Genomic DNA, 24,368 nt, shown 5'->3' with positions numbered 1-24,368 from the left:
AAATTGAATAGAGATGCACAAAAGCCATTTCTTCTTTGTAGGACTATGGTTAATTAAACATTCAAAAGCACCTTAAGTCTAAGTAGTAACAACGACAGGTTTCCACCAATGGGAGGGGTGTATTTTACAGTTTAATTTTATTGAGACCATATTTTAAACATGATGAAGCTACACAAAGGAGCCTATGTCCTTAAGCTGCCATATGGAAGACAGCTCACTGAACCCCATTGGATGTGATGTGAGCAAGAAAAACACCTCAAGTTGTATTAAGCCAATAAGAATTGAGGATCACTTGTTATAGCAGTTAGCCTTTCCTAACCTTGAAAATCCTATTAATGCTAAAAGTATTTAGATTAAAACTAGTGTAATGTGAAAATATTGGAAGGCTCAGAAAGATTATGTATGTGATTTCTCTAAGGAAGGGCTGCCACATAAAATACAAAATGCTCAGTTAAAATTTAATTTTAGTTAAACAATGAGTAATTTCTAGTATAATATTGCATGGGACATACATATACTAGAACCGTATTCATTGTTTATCTGAAATAAAAATGTAACTGTGCATCCCATATTTTTATTTGCTAAATCTGACAACTTTAGTCTAATGAGATATGTAACACAATCAGAGCTTGAGCCTAATTTTCATTACCAATCCAACTTTCTTCCCATTAGTCTACCCTAAAAATTGCCAATGCAAACATGTCAGGAGGCAAAAACTCATAAAGTTATATTTTCTATCTCTCATTTACACAGAAACCTAACAACATTCAGAAAGCTCGAGAAGCCATTCTTCTAGCTCTTTCTCCCCAGAGAGAGTTGTGGTTTGAATACAGGATACGGCCTACGGGTATGTCTAATTTTGTGTTCCAGACGGCTCAGCTTTAGTATTAATATCCAACAACTTATAACCAGTAGAAGTAATTAAAATTACATAATCCCAGTGATAATATGACAGGGTCAATTTAAAGGTTAGCTTTGAAATTTGAAAATGCCATAAAAAATTTACTTGTTCTTGCTGCTCATTTCCCGCCAGAAATCACAAACCTCAATGAAGCTTTGGTAATCATCTCCATGGCAACTAGTCACCTCCTTCATCACGGAATGAGGACTGTGAAATTTCCGAGAAAAGTTCCAGAATTTAAATAGGCCTTGCTTTCAAACTAATAAAAAAAGATGGAAAAAAAAATTGTAAAATGCAAACAAATATAAATGAATATAAACTGGAAACTAATTCAGTTTTCAAAATATTTTCTACTCTTACTAGGTCATAATGACAAGAACTAATGGATTGCTTTATGAAATTCAAGCATTCTAAGTTTTATTTTATAGCAGCCTGCACTCAACAATGAGAATTTTAATTCATTAAAAGTACAAGTGTAAAAATATGACACATAAATTTATAGTCAGATGAATAGAAGTTTGAGACGACCAAATTGTTGCTAGAAAATTCATATTACATAATTTTCACATATATATTTACAATGTAAATGTTGTAAATGTTTTTGCTTTCTGTTTTAAAAGATTTAAAAAGTACTGCGCTGTGCTTTAGACCAGAGGTTGGCAAACTGCAGTCCATGGGCCAAATCTTGTCTACCACCTGTTTTTAAAAATAAAGTTCAGTTGTGCCTTCTCTATGAATGCTTTTGGTCTTTAATAGTAGAGCTGGTAGTTGTAACAGAAAGCACAGGGTCCACAAACTGTAAAATATTTACTGTCTTGCTCTTTAGAAAAGAAGTTTGCCAAACTCTGCTTTAGAGTTTAAATTATTCTGATCTGCTGCAGGGCACTGTTCTTTAGAGTACTTTACTTCAACATTAAGACCTGCACTTTTAAGTACGTGTAAAAGATGTGACAAAATGCCCCCAAACGTTGTTCTGAACCTAATAAAATTACAGAAATGAGATGACACAATCAAGTCCTATTATCAACTCTTGAGCTAAAATGGGAAAAGAACTTTTCTAACTGAAATTCTGAAAACAGAATCAATATGCAAGATGTGCGACCCATCAAGGGAGGTTGGAAAGAGATAAAAGGGACAAATGGAGAAACAGAGCACTAAGAGCTGTGATGAACCTGGTTCTTCTGTGGATAGTTCATTCAGTGGAAAGTTCAGATGAGAGAGGCTGAGCCCTCCAACTGGGGGAAAGGTCTCCCCCATCAATGCTATGGGATGAATGACTGTTCTTGGTCCTACAATTAGCTGGTGGCAAGGCCAATTCCCCAATTGTCACATTTTCTCCACGTCACCCACAGATTGGTAACATGCTTCATCAACAACCAAGAAACAGCCTTAATTAGATACCATTCTCTAAGAAGTAGCTGTCTATTTTTTTCTTATATTGGGCATAAAATTATTGACCCAAACTCCACTGGTGTCTACTTGTTTACAAAATTTGAAGGAAGCCTTTTACTCAAGGACTAAAAGTAACAATAAGAAGGATGAAGTGAGACTAGCTAGATCTATCTGTACATGGCATGAATTTGTGTAGCCCCAGACCTTTAACTTGAATCTGCAATAGGTGCTATGGGGAAGAAGGACTTTATACACAGTCTATAGATATCATTCTTGGTCATGACTACAACCCCCTCCTAAGGGCTGAAAATATCAAACCAGGATCTCCAGCCTAGTCCTTTCTCTTCAGCTCTAGATTCATAGATCTTCCTTGTATTAGTTGAGCTTTTTGGGGAGCAGGCGCCAAGATGGAGTCAGAAATAGGAGAAATAGGAGAAATAGTCAGAATTAAGAGAAGTGCCATGAAATCTAAGGGGAAAAGAAGGAGAATTAGACAGAGAGCACCTTCAGTCCATAGGTCCAAGACCTGTGAAAGGGAGGGGGAAGAACAGAGAGTTTTGGCTAGGAAAGGCCCCATACTGCAGCAAAGCTCTGAGAAAGTCCCAGCCAACCCAATGGGAAGCTCCCGTGCAAAGACAGCCTATAGAGGATTCCCACATTGGGCAGATGTGGTCCTAGTTCTCCCACAGGACCGGATACTCCTGCAGTCATTGGCTGACATTGCTTAGAGAAATGGCCTAGCCTTGGCTCAAAAACTTCAGTGGATCCAGAACACACTGCAGAAAGAGACTATTAGGATGCCGCAAAACAGCACTCTTTCTTGGCCCTTTTTGATCATGACAATTAATATGCTAGTGTCACTCATATGAAATTGTCTTTATTTTATTTATTTATTTATTTTCAAGACAGAGTCTCAGTCTGTTGCCCAGGATGGAGTGCAGTGGTGTCATCATAGCTCACTGCAGTCTTGAATGGCTGGGCTCAAGGGATCCCCTCCCCTCAGCCTCCTGAGTAGGTGGGATTACAGGCAAACACCACTACTTCCAGCTAATTAAAAAAAAAAAAAAAAAAATAGAGACAGGGTTATCACTTTATTGCCCAGACTGGTCTCGATCTCCTGGCTTCAAACAATCCTCCCGCCTCAGCCTCCCAAGTCTTTATTTCTTCTTAACCAAAAGTACAAATAGCTTTGCAATGTACTGCTCTATGACTTCAATAGCTCTCACAAGTAGGGAATAGTACATTTTAGGATGGCACACCACTTTCCTTTCTCATCCCCTCACAAGTGGTAGGAGAAGAATGAGATAGGATTCTGGGCTCCTCGGGAACACATCATAGCCCATCATGGGACATCGGCCTAATGTTCAATTTGTTATAGGCCCTCTGTGTTTGAGTTAGAGGGAGACAGAAAATGAAAACAAGAGTGAAAGCAACAGAGAGATTGCCCTGAAAGACCAGTTCTTTCCCTTTAGTCCTTCTTGTCAGTCACACTGTTTTATGTCTAAATGCAGTTCCATTATACCTGAGCTCTCTAGTAATCCTTCCAATATTTTAGCAATTAGAGTGAAATTGTAATTTTTTCCTGTTTGTTTTGCATTTTTATGTGTGTGCGCGCATGCGTAGTTTCACTAGCGTTTTAATAAGAAGTAGGAAGATTTCATTAGAAAACTCAAACTATGTTTTTAAGCATTGTCTCATAAGCTCTGCCATTTTAAACACTTATTTTAATTAAATGAATCTATCTGAACTGCAGAAGTTCTCACCACTTTAGATAAATTATTTATCAGTGTAGCAGGTAGAAGAATAACCATATATGATTTTTAATTAAAATATGGTTAGAGTTGGTCATTAGATGACTGACAGAGGCATTCTATCTTTTTCTCATACCGTGTCTACACAAAATGCAATAACCTAGCTAAATATATGTAAATAAATCACATACATATATATTATAGACAAATGCCAAAAGTTCCTGGCAATGCAAAAAAAAATTGTTTTAAAAGTTTAAACAATTTAAGAAGACTGTCAATAAGATTAGTATATAGACCAGTATGAGATGGCATAGATTGGTGCAGAACATTGAGCAGCAGAACAAAATACAAAAAACAAAGAAAATGAAGATCAGTATATTAAAAAAAAATAGAAGTTAGAGTCGTTGACACCTTCTATTTACATGTCTTCTCCAAATTTGAATTTTCAATTTATAAAATTAGGATAAAAACACCAGATTATGGTAAGGATTAAATAAAATATATAAAGTCTCTAAATATTATTAGTAATAATGTGCAAAAAAGGTGGTGATTTTGTGGTGACATCAAGAGGGAGAGACTGATAAATACAAACTTACATTTCTCTGAACTTCCCCAAATTCCCAAAAGGCACTTTCCACTATGTTCTCCTTTCTACTCTTTACTTTAATCCTTATTTTTATGTAGACTGAGGTTAGGGAACATTCTCAACCAGATGGACTATAACATATTGGCACCAGCTTTATCCTGTACTTTTCCTGAGGCTTGTTTAGCTTTTTATAATTTTACCCTGCCTGAAATAATTTTCCTCCTATTTTCAAATGCTGCCTATGTACTAGTCAGCTATTGCTATGTAACAAAACACCCCAAAACTTAATCATTTAAAACATCAGTCCTTTATTATCACTCATATATGTGAGGATCACTACTGATTGGTTGATCCATTCTGGGCTTGGGTGCAAGCTGCAGTTTCGCGCCAGATCCTTAGACCAGCAACCTACCAAGGGCACACATTTTTCATGGTAATTGCAAAGGCAGAAGAGAGCAAGATTAGCCATATAAACATATTACAAACCTTTGCTTTCATGAAGTCTGCTAACATCTAATTAGCCAAAGTACGTTTTGTAAGCAAGAAATAGGAGAAACTGCAAATTGCATTGCAAAAAAGCATAGACACTGCATGGGCTTTGGAGGGGAGAAAAAATTGAGCCATTAATTTAATCTATCTACCAAAATCTGTTTGCTGATGAGATCTATAGATATATTTCTTGCCGGCTCTCTCCTCCAAAACCTCTTATAATTAGATATGTTCACACTTGCTCATCTATCGCTCCAACTCGCCTGTCGAGGATATAATTTGTGACAAATCATCTACCTTTTCATTGCAAGACGGGTATTTTCACTTAACTCTCCTAACTGGATGGGGGAACAACTTTCCAATTAAGAAGGAATAATTAATCAACTCAGTAACAGTAAGCTAGCAAAAATAAAGTGGTAGATTTAATTGTTCTTTGGCTTTATTTTTCAAGTCAGAACCTACAAACCTGATAACGTTTTTATGTATTCCTCTTTTATCAAAGCTTTGGGAATTCAAAAGGCACATCGCATGCCTCTCTCACACAGATATATTTCTTCATCATGAAGTCTTTAGGACTGATGTATTAGGGAAGGTTACTGTGAAAAACATTTTACATTTTTAAATGGAGTCTATTCACATAGGTTGTTCTAGGTATTTGTGAAAATGCTGTGCTGCATGTGGAAAGCGAGTAGCAAAACAGGGATAGAAAGGGAAAAAATAATGAAAGGAAGGAATGAGAAGGGAAGGGAAGAAGGGAAAGGAAAGGAAGACTTCATTTAGCTTGAGTGAAAATGCTAATTGTTACATGCCTTCCCGTCAGTCTCAGTCTTACAATTGCGATTTATTGTGGGATCCCTGCTAGCTTGGCCACGTGCCAAGTGACTGCAAAATTATGCAGTTATCTTATCAATTTATTTCTACCTTGTGCAGTCCTTTTTCATCAGCAGTCACGCTGCACTGATTCTCATTTGGAATCAAACCAAAGGCAATCATTTGTCTGTTGGGTTTGACCAAATTTTTGCCCTTTCCTGAGCTGGGAACTCCATGGTCTAAATTGAAAGCATTCTGTCTGCCCAGCCAGAAGGCACAGCATGGCCCAGCAGCCTCCACATAGAACAAAGGGAAGGAAGCCACTTGAGTGACCCGGGCAAAGTGAACCTGAACGCTAAGCAGCCAGGCTAGCTGATTCGTCTGCCTGCCGTCAAGGCAAATGAGCTTTGTGGTGGTTGTTTTAAATTACCCATGCCTCTCACTGTCTCTCTAGAACCACGATATTCCATGATTTTATTAGCCTTGCATGTGAAATTCAATGAATTTGACTCTCTGTTGTTGAATAGTCCTTGAAAATACTGCCATTCAATCGAATATTAGGTACGGGTGTCACTGAATGCTAACATGAGGTGTCTTTGAGTTTGAAACAGAATTAATTATTGAGGTTTTTTTAACCACCCCTGTTTTCAGAACGTTTATACCACTGAAACTGTCTTACTATGTATTAGGGGTAAATAAGGTTAAATCCCCCTAGTTCTTCACTGATTCATTCAAAAGCACTCTCCTCAGCGTGGTGGAGGGTGAAATGAAGCAGATGCTATGACCCTTGTCTCTGGGAGTTCATATTCTCCTAGGGGTGGTTAAATACACACATATAAAAAGAGAACCAATATTACAGAGTCTGTCCATGGTGACAATAAATGAATAATTTGGAAACAAGTTTTAGAGGGGTTGGATGATGTCAGTGTTTTCACATACTTTTAATGCTGTACAGTTTTTCAAATGTAATTATGTGGGAAAGCACTAGATACAAAACAGATTGAAGTGACTCTTTTTGAAATATCTTTAGCTTTGTCCCTCAAAGTTTGAATGATTGAAGCCTTCCAACTTCTGGCTCCAGTCTCACCTTGTTAAGCTATGTTAGTTAGTTATCTGCAAGTGTCATCACTAACTTAAGCGCTCCAAGAGAGCAAGTGTCTTCATTGATCCTGCACTCCTACAGCAAGGGTAGAACAAATGCAAGGCAAGTGCCTGCCAACACCCCTCTCTCATCAGAAGCAGGCATTTCTTATTGATCATGGAATGCTTTTATTCTGATCCTAGATTTGGCTTAAACACACTCATTCTTGTGCTTAAGGCAGCCACCACTAATCTACTATGTTGGCAAAGGAGAATGAATGGACTTGCCTTTTCTGCCCTATCATTTACCACAGTGCTAGCAAATGTTTTTTAATGAATTTTTAAATGGTTTTTATAAATCAACACAGACGATACAGATAATACAGACAATAGGTCTGTAATAGGACATTCTTGCACTGCTATAAAGAAATCCCTGAGACTGGGTAATTTATTAAGAAAAGAGGTTTAATTGGCTCACGATTCTGTAGACTTTATAGGAAGCATAGTAGCATTTGCTTCTGGGGAGTCCTCAGGAAGCTTTTACTCATGGCAGAAGGCAAAGGGGGAGCAGGTATCTCACACAGTGAAAGCAGGAGCGAGAGAGAGTGGAGGGGGAGGTGCCACACACTTTTAAATGACCAGATCTTATGAAAAATCACTCACTATTGTTAAGACAGCACCAAGTCATGAGGAATCCACCACCATGATCCAAACATCTCCCATCAGGCCTCACCTCTAGCATTGGAGATTACAATTCAATGTGAGATTTGAACAGAGACAAATATTCAAATTATATCAAGGTCTTCTTTTCCTAGAATGGTAAGAAAAATATAGCCACAAATTTACAAGAGATCCAATGTGATAAGATGTGAGCACAAAAACATTTCTGTGTCTTGACACTTTTCTCTATCCCTGAAATCTTCCATATCCTTCCAATCATTTCCTCTAACCCTGGGAATCTGCACAGGAGTATTGCACATAAATGCTTGTTCACATAAATGTTTACAGCAGTCGGGGCCGGGCGCGGTGGCTCAAGCCTGTAATCCCAGCACTTTGGGAGGCCGAGACGGGCGGATCACGAGGTCAGGAGATCGAGACCATCCTGGCTAACACGGTGAAACCCCGTCTCTACTAAAAAATACAAAAAACTAGCCGGGCGAGGTGGCGAGCGCCTGTAGTCCCAGCTACTCGGGAGGCTGAGGCAGGAGAATGGCGTGAACCCGGGAGGCGGAGCTTGCAGTGAGCTGAGATCCGGCCATTGCACTCCAGCCTGGGCGACAGAGCGAGACTCCGTCTCAAAAAAAAAAAAAAAAAAAAAAAATGTTTACAGCAGTCATTGTGAGGCTGACTTGCACAGATGCAATATGTATGCAACATTGGTTTGCACCTTCAAATACAAAACGCTGTCAAAATAACAAAGAAATGGATTTTTATCTACTATTGTATAGCAAATAACACTTGGACATTCACATGGAGCTTTAGTTTGGAAAAGGTGAACTAAGAACTCAGACCTAATGAGCACTCACCTACAGAGCAGGAATTTGGCAAGTTATCACTCAGTGAATGAAGAAAACGATCGATTCTACCAAATTCCTATTATTTGTTCCTTCTCTTCAAAGAACTTATAATCAAATATGTAATACAAATGATTAAATAGCTAGTGTCCGTAAAGCAGTTTCCCACCTCTGTTCCTTTCACTCAAGCTACTCTCTTGGTCTTTGTTGCTCTTTTTCGTCTCTCTTACCCATCTGGCATAATTCTTCTCATTCTTTGAAGGCTAACTCAATGTTATCTTTTGTGTTGAGTCTATCAAACCGGTGTCAACTAGCAGAATTTAATGTCATTTCATTTCTGCTTCCTTAGCACTGTGTTCATAGTTTGATGATTTCAGATGGTACCTTTTATTATGGCTAATAATTTATGTTTCTTCCCCCAATTTTATCCTTCAGGGTGAGAATTACATTTTCTTCTTCTTTTTTTTAGTTCTGGAATTGAGAGTAGGTGCACATTATGTCATAGTCTGGGTTTCCCAGCAAACAAAGTCTATGGCAAAAGCTTGTGTGCATTTTTATGAGTGAGTAAAATTTCTGGGAACAGGAAGAAAAGGAATAGCTGGATGTAGAAAAGGAAAAAAGAATTTGCTATGGATTGCACTACTGCTAGCTACTAAATGTGAATGATTGTTTAATCTCACAAGACAATCTCTTTAAAGGACATCTAGCTAACACTTTTTAGGGCAGTCTATTCTTGAGAAAAAGGATAGAAAAGTTGATTTACCAGTTTCTGTCTTCTATTGGTGAGTTTTGCCCCATATAGCCTGAAGTGTCTCATACTTCTCTGTTGTACATGTATGGGAGCAAATGAATTTTTGCAGTCTTTAATGCCTCACTATCCAGAGGGAAGATCCAGCACAGGAGGAGAAAGGAGCTGACATGGGCATCAGGTAGAGTGCTGGCAGTTTATACTTCCTGGAGTGTGTCTGAGTGCACACAGAGTTAGTTTACACAACAGTGATGACTGCATCACAGGACAAGTGAGGCTGAGAGGATCTGAAATGCCTCATAAGAGATGCCTGATTCACAGCATGTATGTAATAATTTTTACAGTTGATTTGACTACAAGGTAGTATGTAGTGATACACAAAATTGAGGCATATATAATGTCTTGTGGGATCAATTAGCACTGCCAGGGAAAAAATAAAGTGTTTTGAAGGAGGCACATAATTTCCATAGGTAAAATGGACTCATGGGCAAGGCATTCAAGGCAGAATAAATGAATTTAAAAAGAGAATGTGAAAAGCACATGGAGAGTTCAGGCAATGGAAGAAAGTTCCACTGAACTCAGAGCATGGACTGATTATTAAAGAAATAATGAGGTTGGAAAGTTAATAAAAGTCCTTGAATTAATTCAGTCAATAAATATTTTACTGAACATCTACTATGTTCCAGGCACTAGAAAAATAGTAATGGACAAACCCCATGCTAAAGTGTTTGGACTCTATTCAGGATATAATAAAGAGATAGAGAAGGATTTTCTTTCAAGGTAGGTAACTAAAGCCTGTACACTATAGGGCACAAAGCAAATAAATGGCAAATCTCCTCCCTGTGTGTCAGTTGAAGCACTAGTTAATCACATTATACAGGAAATGCTATGCAGGAGAAAATTTATTTTCATGTCGGAAAGTGACTTTCTTTGCCAGGGAGCATATATGAACCTTCCAACCTCTACTGCTTGGCAGAAAGTGCTCTTTACTGCAGATAATGGAGACACAAGGCAGATAACTCAACTTAGCAAGTAAGATGCACAAGTACTAAGCAGACAGCACTTGAAATAAGGGCAAACATTTAAAGAGCATCACATGCCTTTTGCAAAGGGAATTGGAGAGGCAACTCTCAATACAAGACCATTGATAAATAAAAAGTATGCATTTTAAGTAAACTTTTAGCAGGTGCAAATGCAATCTATAAGGTTGCTCATAAATTCAAACATGATTCTTAAACCAAGATCTATGAATTCTAGACCAGGTAGAATTAGGTGAAAATAATGCAGGATACATTTTTAAAGCAGCACATGAAGAAGAAAGGTGCTGTGTTGAATCAGAAGAAAGACTCTGCCTTTACTTTTACTGTAATTAGCAAGAAGTAAGTAGAGCATATTACACTCAACATTACTGGATTCCCAAATGATTGCCTACAGTCAGGCTCAGGTTAATGCAAAATAGAATATACTACTTTGAACCATAGGAAATTGTTTTTTTACAAATAAATAATCATCACACATCAGAAACTGCTTGATTCAAAAATGTGTAGTTCTCAGTTTTCAAATTTCAGAATGGTGGAGTAAGAACCTCTGAAAATCAGCTTCTTTATAAAAGAAATGAGAAACTGAAAATTAACTAAAAACTTGCAAATATTCCAAGGGATGTTTATTCAAGAAAATGACATTCTCCATAAGAACTATGAGTTTGTGGTATTTTACTGTGTCCTGATCTGATCACTCTTCCCACAGCTCTCTGGTGGACATTTTAAAGGCATCCTCAAAACTACAGTAGCTGTGAAAACCAATCACTTATCATCCACTGGATATACAAGTTTGGAGTGCCTCAAAAAGTTTCATTGCTAGAGAATTGTCACTATTTCATCTGCCTAGTAGCTCATTGAAAAATCCCTATTCCCAGGGTTTGTCTTTATTTGACCTGACTCAGAACTTGCTCTATGCAAACAGTACTATCCATGAGGCATTTGTCAAAAATAATCAATGACAATTTGTTTAATATCAAAGCTACCTGAGGAGGCATAGTCTCAGGAATATGTTAAGCTAACCAATGAATGAGAAAATAAAAGAAAAGAAGACAAAATTAGAAATGAACCCTCCATAATGACCTTTGAAAAGCTCTGATACATTTCTGAGAATCTAAAAGGCCATGTCCATAAGCAGGGCTGTATAATTGAAAGACATGAGAAGACTCAAATCTCTCACTTTGGCTGAACTTGAGGCTCTGAACAAGCACAAAATAAAGACCTAAGCAAAGTTGTAAACTGTCTTCCAGAGCACTGAAGCATTCCCCAATACATATCCTCAAATCACTTGACAAAAGCTAGGAGACATTCGTTCAAAGCATTTAACTAAATGTTGGTGCAATTATTAATCAGCCAACTAAAAAGCTAACTGAGCAGTTACTTCAGTGGCCACACACTACAAAAAATACAGACATCACAGCATTAGTTCAGAGAAGGAATACTAAACAAACAGTAACAACTACAACAATAAACAACAACGAACCCTGGTGAGGGGAACATCTTCTTTTTAGAGTTGACACATTACACTACTTAAAATGTCCATTTTTCAACAATAACAAAAAATCACAAGACATGCAAAGAAACATGAAACCATGGCCCATACACAGGAAAAGAAGTAATTAATAGAAACCATCTTCAAAAGAGCCCAGACATTTTTAAACATAAAAAATATGTTTAAAGAACTAAAGAAAGTGTCTAAAGAACTGAAAAGATGCAGCACACCAACAAGGCACAAGTATACATATGTAACAAACCTGCACGTTATGCACATGTACCCTACAACTTACAGTATAATAATAATAAATAAATTTAAAAAAAAAAAAAAAAAAAAAAATCCCCTGTATGAAAATTAAAAAAAAAAAAAAAAAAACATTTTACCAAATAGAAAATATTAGTAAAGATTTAAGAATCTTAAAATAGAACCAAACAAAAATTCTGAAGCTAAATAGTAAAACAACTGAAATAAAAAAAAACTCACTAGATGAGATTAATAGCAGAGTTTGAAGTGGTGAGAGAAGAAATCGGTCTAGGAAAAAGGAAAAAAAAATAATCAGAAAAAATTAACAGAGCCTATGAGATTCTGGGACATGATTAAACCAGCTTATGCATAATAGAAATTACAGAAGGAAAGGAGAAAGAGAAAGAAGTGAAAGACTTCTACAATGAAAACCATTAAACACTGATGAAATAAACTGAAGAGGCCACAACACATGAAAAGATATTCCATGTTCATGGATAGGAAGAATCAAATTGTTAAAATGTTCATACTACCCAAAGTAATCTACAAAATACCAATGACATCCTTCACAGAAATAGAAAAAAAATCCTAAAACTTATATAGAACCACTAAAGCACAGAATAGCCAAAGCTATCTTAAGTTAAAAAAAAAAAAAAAATGGTGGAATTACATTACCTGACTTCAAATTATACTACAGAGCTATAATAAGCCAAACAGCACATGATACTTATATAAAAACAGAACCATAGACCAATGAAGCAAAACAGAGAACCCAGAAGCAAATCTACACATGTGCAGTGAACTCATTTTTAACAAAGACACCAAGAACATACACTGAGGAAAAGAAGTTCTCTTCAATAAATGGTGCTGGGAAAACTGAATATCCATATGCAGAAGAATACAACTAGACCCCTATCGCTCATCATATATAAAAATCCAATCAAAATGAATTAAGGATTTAAATTTAATACCTCAAATTATGAAACTACTAAAAGAAAACATTGGGGAAACTTCCCAGGACACTGGAGTGGGCAAACGTCTCTTGAGTAATGTTGCACAAGCACAGGCAAACAGAACAAAAATAGACAGATAGGATCACATCAAATTAAAAGCCTCTGTACAGCAAAGAAAACAATCAACAAAGTGAAGAAATAACCCACAGAATGGGAGAAAATGTTTTCAAACTACCCATCTGACAAGAGATTAATAATCTGAATATATAAGAAGCTCAAAAACACTCTATAGGAAAATATCTAATATTTCAATTAAGAAATTGGCAAAAGATATGAGTAGATATTTTTCAAAAGAAGGCGTACAAATGGCAAACAGGTATATGAAATGGTGCTCAACATCACTGATCATCAGAGAAATGCAAATGAAAACTACAATAAGATATCATCTCATCCCAGTTAAAATGGCTTTTATTCAAAAGACAGATGAGAACAAATACTGGTGAGGATGTGGAGAAAAGGGAAACTTGTCCACTGTTGGTGGGAATGTAAATTAGTACAACCACTTTGGAGAAGAGTTTGTAGGTTTTTAAAAAAACTAAGAGTACAATCACCATATGATCTAGTAATCCCAATGCTAGATATACACCCAAGAGAAAAGAAATCAGTATATCCAAGAGATATCAGCACTCTCATGTTTATTGCAGTGCTGTTCACAACAGCCAAGATTTTGAAGCAACGTAAGTATTCATCAGCAGACGAATGGATAAAGAATATGTGATACATCATGTAATGGAGTACTATTCAGCCATAAAAAGAATGAAATTCTGTCATATGCAATAACATAGATGGAACTGGAGGTCATTATGTTAAGTGAAATCAACCAGACAGAGAAAGACAAACGTTGCATGTCCCCACTTATTTGTGGGATCTAAAAATTAAAACAATTGAAATCATGGACATAGAGCATAGAAGAATGGTTATCAGGTACTGGGAAGGGGTGGAGATGGGAATGGTTAATGGGTACAAAACAATAGTTAGAAAGAATGAATAAAACCTCTTATTTGATAGCACATCAGTGGGACTACAGTCAAAAAGGATTTAATTATACATTTTAAAATAACTAAAAATGTATAATTGGATTGTTTGTAACACAAAGGATTAATGCTTAAGGAAATCACTACCCAATTTTCTGTGATATGTGGTTATTACTCACTGCATACCTGTACCAAAATATCTCATGTACCCCATAATTATGTACTATGTACTCACAAACATTTAAAAAAATGTAAAAAAAAAAAAAAACAAATACATAAGTAATGTAAATTAGTATTACATGAGCATTGTTCTTGTAATAGTTGCTGCTATGTTGTTGAGCTAAATTGCTCCCCTTACTACATGGGCAGAATACCGTCTTACAAAGTGCAGAGTTTTTTACATGAGCATGCCCACATTATGTGGTATGCACGTTGTATCTTGAAAAGTCCAGTCCTTCCATTTAATTCTCTATGTTAACTACTCAGAAATAGTAGCTCTCAATCCTTACTGCACATTAGAGTCATTTGGGGAGTTTTAAAATACATTCATGCTTGGGTCCTTCATCCAGGGATGGCCATAGGTGGGACTGTGTGGCACTTGTATGTTGTAAAAGCCCCTGGTAACTCTAATATCTAATCAGGGTAGAGATTCTATTCTACAACATCTTTGTTCTTGAACCCTATGAAGCTCTTTTGTCTTCATTTGGCCTTTATTTGGCCCAAACTCATCATTGCCTTTGTTCTTTAGTTCTCAGCTAAGGAATATTAAGGTAATATCTTTTGGCTTCTATGCTATTAAAAGCGTAAAATCAAATGTGGGCACTAAAATCAAGTATCTATATTCAGTTCAAGGTGGTTAGTCATATTATTCAGTTTATAATTTTATAAAAAATTATTGATTATAATGAAAATGAAAATATAATATTAAAATAAAAATTCAATGGAAATTTTGGGGCCAGACTGTAAGTATTTTAAACTTGTGCTGCTATATATTCTCTACTTCAACTATTCAACCCCGCCACTGCAGTGCAAAAGCAGCCATAGGCAATATGTTAAATGAATGGGCATAGCTATATTCCAATTAAGTTTTATTAACAAAAAAAGGCTATGTTTCATACAATCCTGACCTAGGTTATTCACTTAACTGCTGTGTAGTATTCCACTGTAGTATCCACTGTATAAATATAGCACAGTTTATTCATTCTCACAGTGGGAGAAATTTAAGTTGGTTCCAACTTAACATTAACAGAAACAATGCTGCAAAGACCATTTCCTGTCTCCTGTGTGCATCTAAAATGTGTACACATGCTAATAGATAAATTTTATTAGGTATTATTAACAGTGTTTTGCTATCATTAGCATTTTTACTGAGCTTATTTTATTCCAAGCATTATACTAAGTCCTCTGTGTACTCTTCTAATACTCATCACAGAGAGTATTCTAGAGAAAAGAGGCTAAGACTGAGTCTCAGAGAGACTAATTTGACTAGGAACACAGATCTATTAGGTGACAGATTCAAGACTCAAACTGAGACATTGTTTCTCCTGAGTTTATGTTCTTAGTCCTTTGGAGTCTTAGTCTACTCTTTGGAGCAGAGAAATTTCTGGTCTAATGATTAGATGTATCTTTAAAGTTATTGGATAGTATGCCCCGTATCTTCTAGTGTGGTTGTTATATTTTACACTTCTACTAGAGTTGTTTGAAAGTTCTTATTTCTCCACATCCTTGCCAATACTTGGTATTGTCAGATATTTTAATTTTTACCAGTGTAATAAAAGTTAAATGTATTACAATTTTAAAAAAATTATATAGTACTAATTTCTAGTGAACCCGAACATTTTTCTTATGTTTATCAGCAAATAACTCTGAGAGTACTTATTTATATCCTCTGCCTGCTTTTCTTGGACTCTTACTGGTTTATAGGGATTTTTTGTACATTTCAGATACCAAAATTGTATTATATGTTGAAAATATCTTGACCAAACTATTCCTCGTCATTAAAGTTTTCATAATATACTTCAGTTTTTATAATACAATATATTTTTTATAATATACTTTGAAGGTTTTATAATATGCTTTTTATAATCTAATATCCTATTTAATTCATCCATTGATTTTCTTAAATATTTTAAAGACCTTATTTACTTCTAAAAACTCTATTAGTTTCTTTTATTTTTCAAATAACCTATTCATTTTTCATATTGTTCAATCATTTCTTTATTTTTACATACCTTCTTTTAATCTCTTTTTGCATTTTGGACATATTTATTTTATACCTCTTTCTGATAGTTTGAACATTTTTATAGTTTATATATAGTTTACTTAAATAGTTTAAATATATATGTACAAATACATAGTATATATACTATATTAAATATACATTATTATATGTGTGTGTATATGTATATACTATATGAATAAAGAGTCTTTTCTAAAATTTACAGATAACAAATAATGTCATGGACTAGAGCAAGAATATATCTACTCTGCCCACTACCAAGAGGTAGGCTTAGAAATTGTGTGTGGTGGGTCACAATGGATGTTTTTAAAAATGGATTTAAGAAAGGCTCTTTTAGAATCAAGCTTCTTAGTAAACAAAAACCTTATTAATTTCAGAAAAGATTTCCATGAATTCTGGTTGCAAGCTTCAGATCAGCTGGGATGAAAAAAGTAAAAATTACTTCAGACCAGTCTACTTTTATAATATCTTCAATGAAATAAAAATTAGATAGCCTTGAACTTCTAAAATTTTATTTGAACACACATTATGAGGACAAAGTGGCAGCAGCTTGCTTCTTCTATCTGCTTTTGATCCATTTCTGGCATCTGTCATGAATATAACTCTCAGTCACAACTGATTGAAGCATTGGTATTATGGAGTGACTTCATAGATTCACAAACAATAAAAAGCTATTTCTAATGGTGCTTGGTGATAATTTTGTTAAGAGATATTCAAAGGTTGCTGTTAAGACTTGTTTATTTTGAATTGTGAAATAAATGAACACATTTCCCAGAACTCTTTAAATATTAACAATGAGAATGCTTTGGTGGTTTTAAATTATCTTCTGCTTGACAGTGCCAAAGCTACTTCCTGAACATCACATCAGATCATTCCTGACCCCAGGGTTCACCCGTTTATACTAAAAATTATCAAATCTTACAACTTAAAGAAACATGAAGAAATGTTAAATTCAATGCACTTACTGTAATGAATTCCTTTCTATAATGGGAATATTTCCAGTCAATTATGTGTAGCTAAAATGGGTAGTGGCTATTAGAGAAAGTCCTTTCAAATATTTTTCTTTGATTCATTCATCAAATATTTATTGCATGCATATCACATGCCAGGCTCTATTTTTGTTTGTTTATCTTGCCTTATTTATCTAAAATTAATCAACTGAGAAGGTGAAATGTTTGTCTCACCATCCACTTGCCTTATTTTTTCATGAGGCCATTATTGTACTGCTTGTTTATGACAATTTTACTTTTAGTCTGTTTTTGTTGTTCAACCAACACCATTAATTGATTTGGAATACAAAATCAAAATGAAAATGAGATTTTAAAAATTCTAAGTAAATAAATGTGAAACATAAATAACTACAAACACACCCTTTCTGTAAATATTCCTGTAACATCAGGCAATGTTTGGAAAACAGATCCGATGAAGAAAATGAAGGATTTACAGATTATCCATCTGCCTCAGCCCAACCTTTTAATGGTTCAGAACAAAGAAACCCCCACAGGGGTTGGGAGTGGGACTTAGACACTTAATAGGTTACTAGGGGTGGAAGAATGTCAGCCCCCTTGCACCTTTCTTCATCATGTACTTGAGGAAGGATTGTATGGAGCCAGCTCAAGAAGCCCTCACCCACCTTCCAGCAAGACCAAGTTAAAACACATCTGGTAATTTCCTACATTAGCCGCTTAGAACAGACATTCTCAACCTGGGGCCCTTGGATTGAATTCAACAGTGTTTAACTTGGTTGGAAAGAAAATGACATCTAATATTTACTAATCTCAAACTTATGTTTAGTACACCTTTTAATTATGAATGAAGGCAACAAGACACAGTAGTATTGACAGAATATGACTTTGTCATAGATGTTTTTATATAACAGTATAGTTGTTGCAGGCATTTTCAAATGGAGTTGACACCTATCATTACTTCAGAATTATAGGAGCATTAGGCTTGCTTCTAGAGATTGTCATTCAAAGCCTGAATAAAAAAGCACAAATACAACTATATCTCACATTTCCTTTCCTTACTTACCATTTTGCTACCTGTATCTAAGTATAACTGGTTGCCTTTATCATATGTAAAATATAATAATGATGATAATACTAAGAGTTTTGAGTTTAGAGGGAGACAAAAACCAAAAACATATGATTTTAAAAAAATGTCTAAAAGAAGAAGACCACGTGGCTTTTTGAAGCCTGCCATATGAAGCTCTCCACGTGCCCCTCAAATGGACTTGCAGAGGAATCACCTGGAAAATCTTGTTAAAATGCCTAGTGTGAGTCAGCAGGCCTGGGGTGATAGACACTAATTAGCCTTGCTAAGCTCCCAGGTGAAACTGATCTGCTGGTCCATGGATCATACTAAGTAGTACTGATAAGAGTGTAAGTCTTACAATTTATGGCCTCATCTTTCAGAATGTTTCTCTTTGTTTTGTTCTTTCTCCCACGTGCTCCTAAGCTACACATAGTATTTGCAAAAGCTGATACAAGTTGATATGGTTTGGCTGTGTCCCCACCCAAATCTCATCTTGAATTGTAGTTCCCATAATCCCCATGTGTCATGGGAGGGACCCAGCGGTGGGTAATTTAATCAGCAGGCGTTTACCCTTATGCTGTTCTTGTGATGATGAGTGAGTTCTCAGAAGCTCTGATGGTTCTATATGGGGCTTTTCCCCTCTTGCTCATTCTTTCTCTTGCCACCACGTGATGAAGGACATATTTTCTTCCCCTTCCACCTTGACTGTGTTTCCTGAGGCCTCTGCAGCCTTGCAGAATGGTAAGTTAATTAAACCTCTTTCCTCTGTAAATTACTCAGTCTTGGTTATGTCCTTATAGCAGTGTGCAAACGGACTAAACCACAAGTTTACATCACAAATTTTTGAAATGGTGTTTTCCGGCTGGCTGACTAGATTACAAGCATTGTGTCATGAACAGAACAGCAAATATCTCTAAGAAGCTTGAAAGGAAAATGCTGCGTCACTAGTCCAAATAATTAACATGAATGTTGTTAGCACCCTCTTTTAATCAAGGTGGTCTGATGGGTTTTCCTGGTGCAAGATTTCGACAAGAATACAAGGCTGGTAGTATTCAGTGGAGGGGTTTTAAAATCAAACCCAATAACCAGATTCCCTGCCCCCTTAGGAAGCAAAGAATCACAATAGAGGCTTTAAAAAAGCTCTGTGCATTGTTCCGAGCTTAGGTAAGTGTAGGCTTGATTAGTCAAATGGCCTTTATTTTTCCGTGTTTCCTATCATTGGAAACATCTGTGGAGAGGAAAGATGGTTATCAAGGCAATTGACCATTGTCACAGTTTAGTAGTCCCTGATGGCTTTCTCCAAACCCTTCTCTAGGGCTTTGGTTTCCCAAAGCAAATTGATAAACATCTGGTCTATCCAACCCAAACTCCTCATGCTGCATTTACAATCATGCCACTTTCACTTTCAGCCTCAGCTGATCACTAATTCATGCAGCAGTCCTTTAAAGAGAGGGCCCCAGGGTTCCTCTTTTGGCCAGTTCTGGACATTTCATTTCTCTGGTGGCTCATGTAGTTTTTGCTCAACCTGCTCAATAGCTCAGTCTCCTAAGTCAAATAAATTTCTCCCAACCACAAAATGTAAGATACTTCAGAACTAAAAACAAGAGGGAATTAAACCAGAAATTTAAGGATAACCTGGGCAAGAGTGACTGTTTTCAAGAATTAAAGCAGTTCTGTTGAGTTACCCACAACAGCTACTCCTCTGACCCAGTTACCAGATCCTTAGTAACTCAAATCCCTGTTACCACAGCCTCACTCCAAGTGTCATAGTCTACCACCCTCCACGTGGGCCCCAGGCCCTCTGTCCTATATTCTCTGATTTTTCCAGCACCCTGCTATAATTTTGCATGGTCTTCCATAGCCTGCAGTTAAAGAGTATTCCTTACTGGAGCATCTCCTTCCCTTTGTACTCTTGGCCTTTCGCATTGTTTCTTCTATTCTCCAAATCCAGTCAACTCAAACTGCTCATAGATCCCCAAAATTCCATGTTATTTATCCATGTGCCCAGCTGTTCCCTTTGCCTGGAATGTGCCATCTGCTTATCTACCTAAAGAAAGAAAAAGAAAAAATCTGAATCTCTGAGTTAAGGAGTGAAACTTTTTTGGTGAAAACCTTTTGTTTACTTTGCAAAGGAAGATTGTTTTTTACTCATGTCTATGTCTTGTTCATGGTATCACTGTGACTCTTATCACAGTGCTGCAGATTATTTCATTTATAGGATATTCAGCTACACTTTGAGTCATTGGAACATCCAGGTTTGGTTTTACTCCTCTTATTCCCAGATGCCAGCGTAGTGCCTGGCACATTGGAGGCACTTCGTCAATGTACGTTAAATGGTTGATTATTTAGTTGATTTAGGTTTCTGTCTCTCTTTTTTTGTTCTTTAGCTTAGTGAAGAAAGAAATCACTCATAGAATAGAATATAACAATGTTAGCATGTCCACAGCTATGTGAAATAAAAATTTGGGTCATTGTTAGCATCATGAAGAGAAGCAGGGACGTTTATAAAGGAACATCTGAGCAGTGATCTTTTATTTTCTGTCTGACATTGCTAGACAGAAAAATTTCACCTGAACTTCAAGTATTATTTATTTTCCTCAAAGACAGCTGGGCTCTGTGTGTGGAGACAGGCATGTAGAATTTTGGAGAAGGGAATATGATTAGATTATTGTTACTTGGATGATTTGCTTATTATGTTTCTCTGTAGTCACAGATAAGAGTTTCATAGATGAGAGATGGACTTACTTGAGTCAAAGAAACCATTTGCTTTCTGATCTCTTTAAACAGTAAAGGAATTACCTGTTCTTGTTTAGTCTCTGGGATCGCTTATTATTTTCTATTTCAGCAACTAAATCTATTCCTTAGTGGTTAAAAAATATTGACAAAATATAAAATTCTCCCTTGATTATGCCTTTTCTCTCTGCCTTTTCAAATTTAACTGGCTTCTGCCTGAGATATTCTTCCCAGATGAGTAAGTTGAAAGGGGAAGGTGTTTGTGTGAGTGCAGAAGGTGTTTGTGTGTGTGTTGGTCTAAACAAAAACGATATATCAAAAGATCTATGAGAGTAAGTCTTTTATTGAAAATGTGAATTTTCACTAAATGATAAAACTTACATTTTAATGGAGCTAGGTTCATGTTTTTGTTTTTGTTTTATAACTGAATAGTTGGTACATCTGGGATTAGCTTCAGTTCCCTTAGCTAACTTAAGATATAGTAACATTGGACAATTGCATAGTCTCTCTGAGGTTTGATGTTTCCAGTTTTAACATGGTTAACAATGCTAATCCTTCTCTTATTCATAGAAATTAATCAAGGAATGAAATGTTGATCTAAAACATTTTATAAGATTTATGAATTATTAGGCTGGGTGCAGTGGCTCATACCGTTAATGCCAGCATTTTGGGAGGCTAAGGTGGGCAGATCACAAGATCAGGAGTTCGAGACCAGACTGGACAATATGATGAAACCCTGTCTCTACTAAAAATACAAAAATTAGCCAGGCATGGTGGTGGGTGCCTGTAGTCCCAGCTACTCAGGAGGCTGAGGCAGGAGAATTGCTTGAACCTAGGAGGCAGAGGTTGCAGTGAGCCAAGATCGTGTCATTGCTCTCTAGTCTGGGTGACAGAGTGAGACTCTATCTCAAAAAAAAAAAAAAAAAAAAAAGATTTATGAATTATTTAATATATAAATACAAAAAATCCTTAGCTGCTAGAACCTATGTTCCAATAATATGACAGTGAGATACTATTTGATGATAGGTAGGCTTCTGTTTTTAGTTTACATAAAAATATATTTAATTCCATATTTCATAATATCCCCATAAATAGACATGAATAAATATAATTTTATAATTTGAATAGGTAATCTTGCTGTTAATAATTTAATTCTATTGAAACCAGTTATCCATCCCAAATTTACAGCATCCTATATTTATTATACATTTTCCATTTATTTTGATGCAAGGTGGCTTTCCTGTGGAAACATCTCATGGAATTTACATATTTAAGGTCCTTCACTGTTTCTAGAAGTCATTGCCTGTTTTGTTTATAAGTTTGTTCCTTCTTAATGTTTCCACTTCAGTTAAACTTGAGTTCATAGAAAGAAGGAAAAAAAAATTGAATAGTGGGTATCCCTTCCTATTGGATCTTCAACTTAGCAGAAAAGCTCTGAAATTTTATGAAAAGTGTTTTGATATGAAAATTTTATCCTATTGTCTAATCTCCAAATTAGAAGCCTGGACTTCACATGGTTGCTTCACAAACACCTAACTCATCTTTACATGTATAACTTTCTTGGTTCTTCCAATGTTACTATTTCTTTCTTTTATTGCCTCTATTCATTTATTTCTACTAACCAGTTCTGTAGAACATGTAACTTAATTGTCACAATCAAATTACTCTGTGGCAATAAGAGAAAGCCAACGGTAGGGTGGTTCCAAGATAGCCGAATAGGAACGGCTCCAGGCATGAGTCGCTCCCAGCATGAGTGACTCAGAAGACGGGTGATTTTTGCATTTCCAACTGAGGTACCGGGTTCATCTCACTGGGGCGTGTCAGACAGTGGGTGTAGGACTGTGGGTGCAGCCCACTGAGCGAGAGTTGAAGCAGGGCAAGGCATTGCTTCACCCACGAAGTGCAAGGGGTAAGGGAATTCCCTTTCCTAGACAAGGAAAACCGTGACACACAGCACCTGGAAAATCAGGTCACTCCCACCCTAATACTGTGCTTTTCCAAGGGTCTTGGCAAATGGCACACTAGGAGATTATATCCCGCATCTTGCATGGAGGGTCCCACGTACATGGGGCCTCCCTCATTGCTAGCACAGCAGTCTGAGATCTAACAGCAAGGTGGCAGCGAGGCTGGGGGAGGGGTGCCCACTGTTGCTGAGGCTTGAGTAGGTAAACAAAGTGGCCTGGAAGCTCGAACAGGGTGGAGCCCACCGCAGCTCAAGGAGGCCTGCCTGCATCTGTAGATTTCATCTCTGGGGACAGGGCGTAGCCAAACAAAAGGCAGCAGAAACCTCTGCAGATTTAAATGTCCCTGTCTGACAGCTTTGAAGAGAGTAGTGGTTCTCCCAGCACGGAGTTTGAGATCTGAGAACAGATAGACTGCCTCTTCAAGTGGGCCCTTGACCCCTGAGTAGCCTAACTGGGAGGCACCCCCCAGTAGGGGCAGACTGACACCTCACATGGCCGGGTACCCCTCTGAGATGAAGCTTCCAGAGGAACAATCAGGCAGCAACATTTGCTGTTCAGTAATATTCACTCTTCTGCAGCCTCCACTGCGGATACCCAGGCAGACAGGGTCTGGAGTAAACCTCTGGCAAACTCCAACAGATCTGCAGCTGGGGGTCCTGACTGTTAGAAGGAAAGCTAACAAACAGAAAGGACATCCACACCAAAACCCCATCTGTATGTCACTATCATCAAAGACCAAAGGTAGATAAAACCACAAAGATGAGGAAAAAACAGAGCAGAAAAGCTGAAAATTCTAAAGATTGGAGCACCTCTGCCCCTCCAAAGTTATGCAGTTCCTCGCCAGCAATGGAACAAAACTGGAGGGAGAATGACTTTGACGAGTTAAGAGGCTTCAGACAATCAAACTGCTCTGAGCTAAATGAGGAAGTTCGAACCCATTGCAAAGAAACTAAAAACCTTGAAAAAAGATTAGACGAATGCCTAACTAGAATAACCAATGTAGAGAAGTCCTTAAATGACGAGACAGAGCTGAAAACCATGGCACGAGAACTATGTGACAAGTGCACAAGCTTCAGTAATCGATTCAATCAACTAGAAGAAAGGGTATCAGTGACTGAAGATCAAATGAATGAAATGAAGTGAGAAGAGAAGTTTAGAGTAAAAAAGAGTAAAAAGAAACAAAACCTCCAAGAATTATGGGACTATGTGAAAAGACCAAATCTACGTCTGATTGGTGTACCTGAAAGTGATGGGGAGAATAGAACCAAGTTGGAAAACACTCTGCAGGTTATTATGAAGGAGAACTTCCCCAACCTACCAAGGCAGGCCAACATTCAAATTCAGGAAATACAGAGAACACCACAA

Source organism: Theropithecus gelada, chromosome 2 (assembly GCF_003255815.1).
Source record: "Theropithecus gelada isolate Dixy chromosome 2, Tgel_1.0, whole genome shotgun sequence".
Lineage (NCBI taxonomy): Eukaryota > Metazoa > Chordata > Mammalia > Primates > Cercopithecidae > Theropithecus > Theropithecus gelada.
This window is presented reverse-complemented; position numbering follows the sequence as displayed.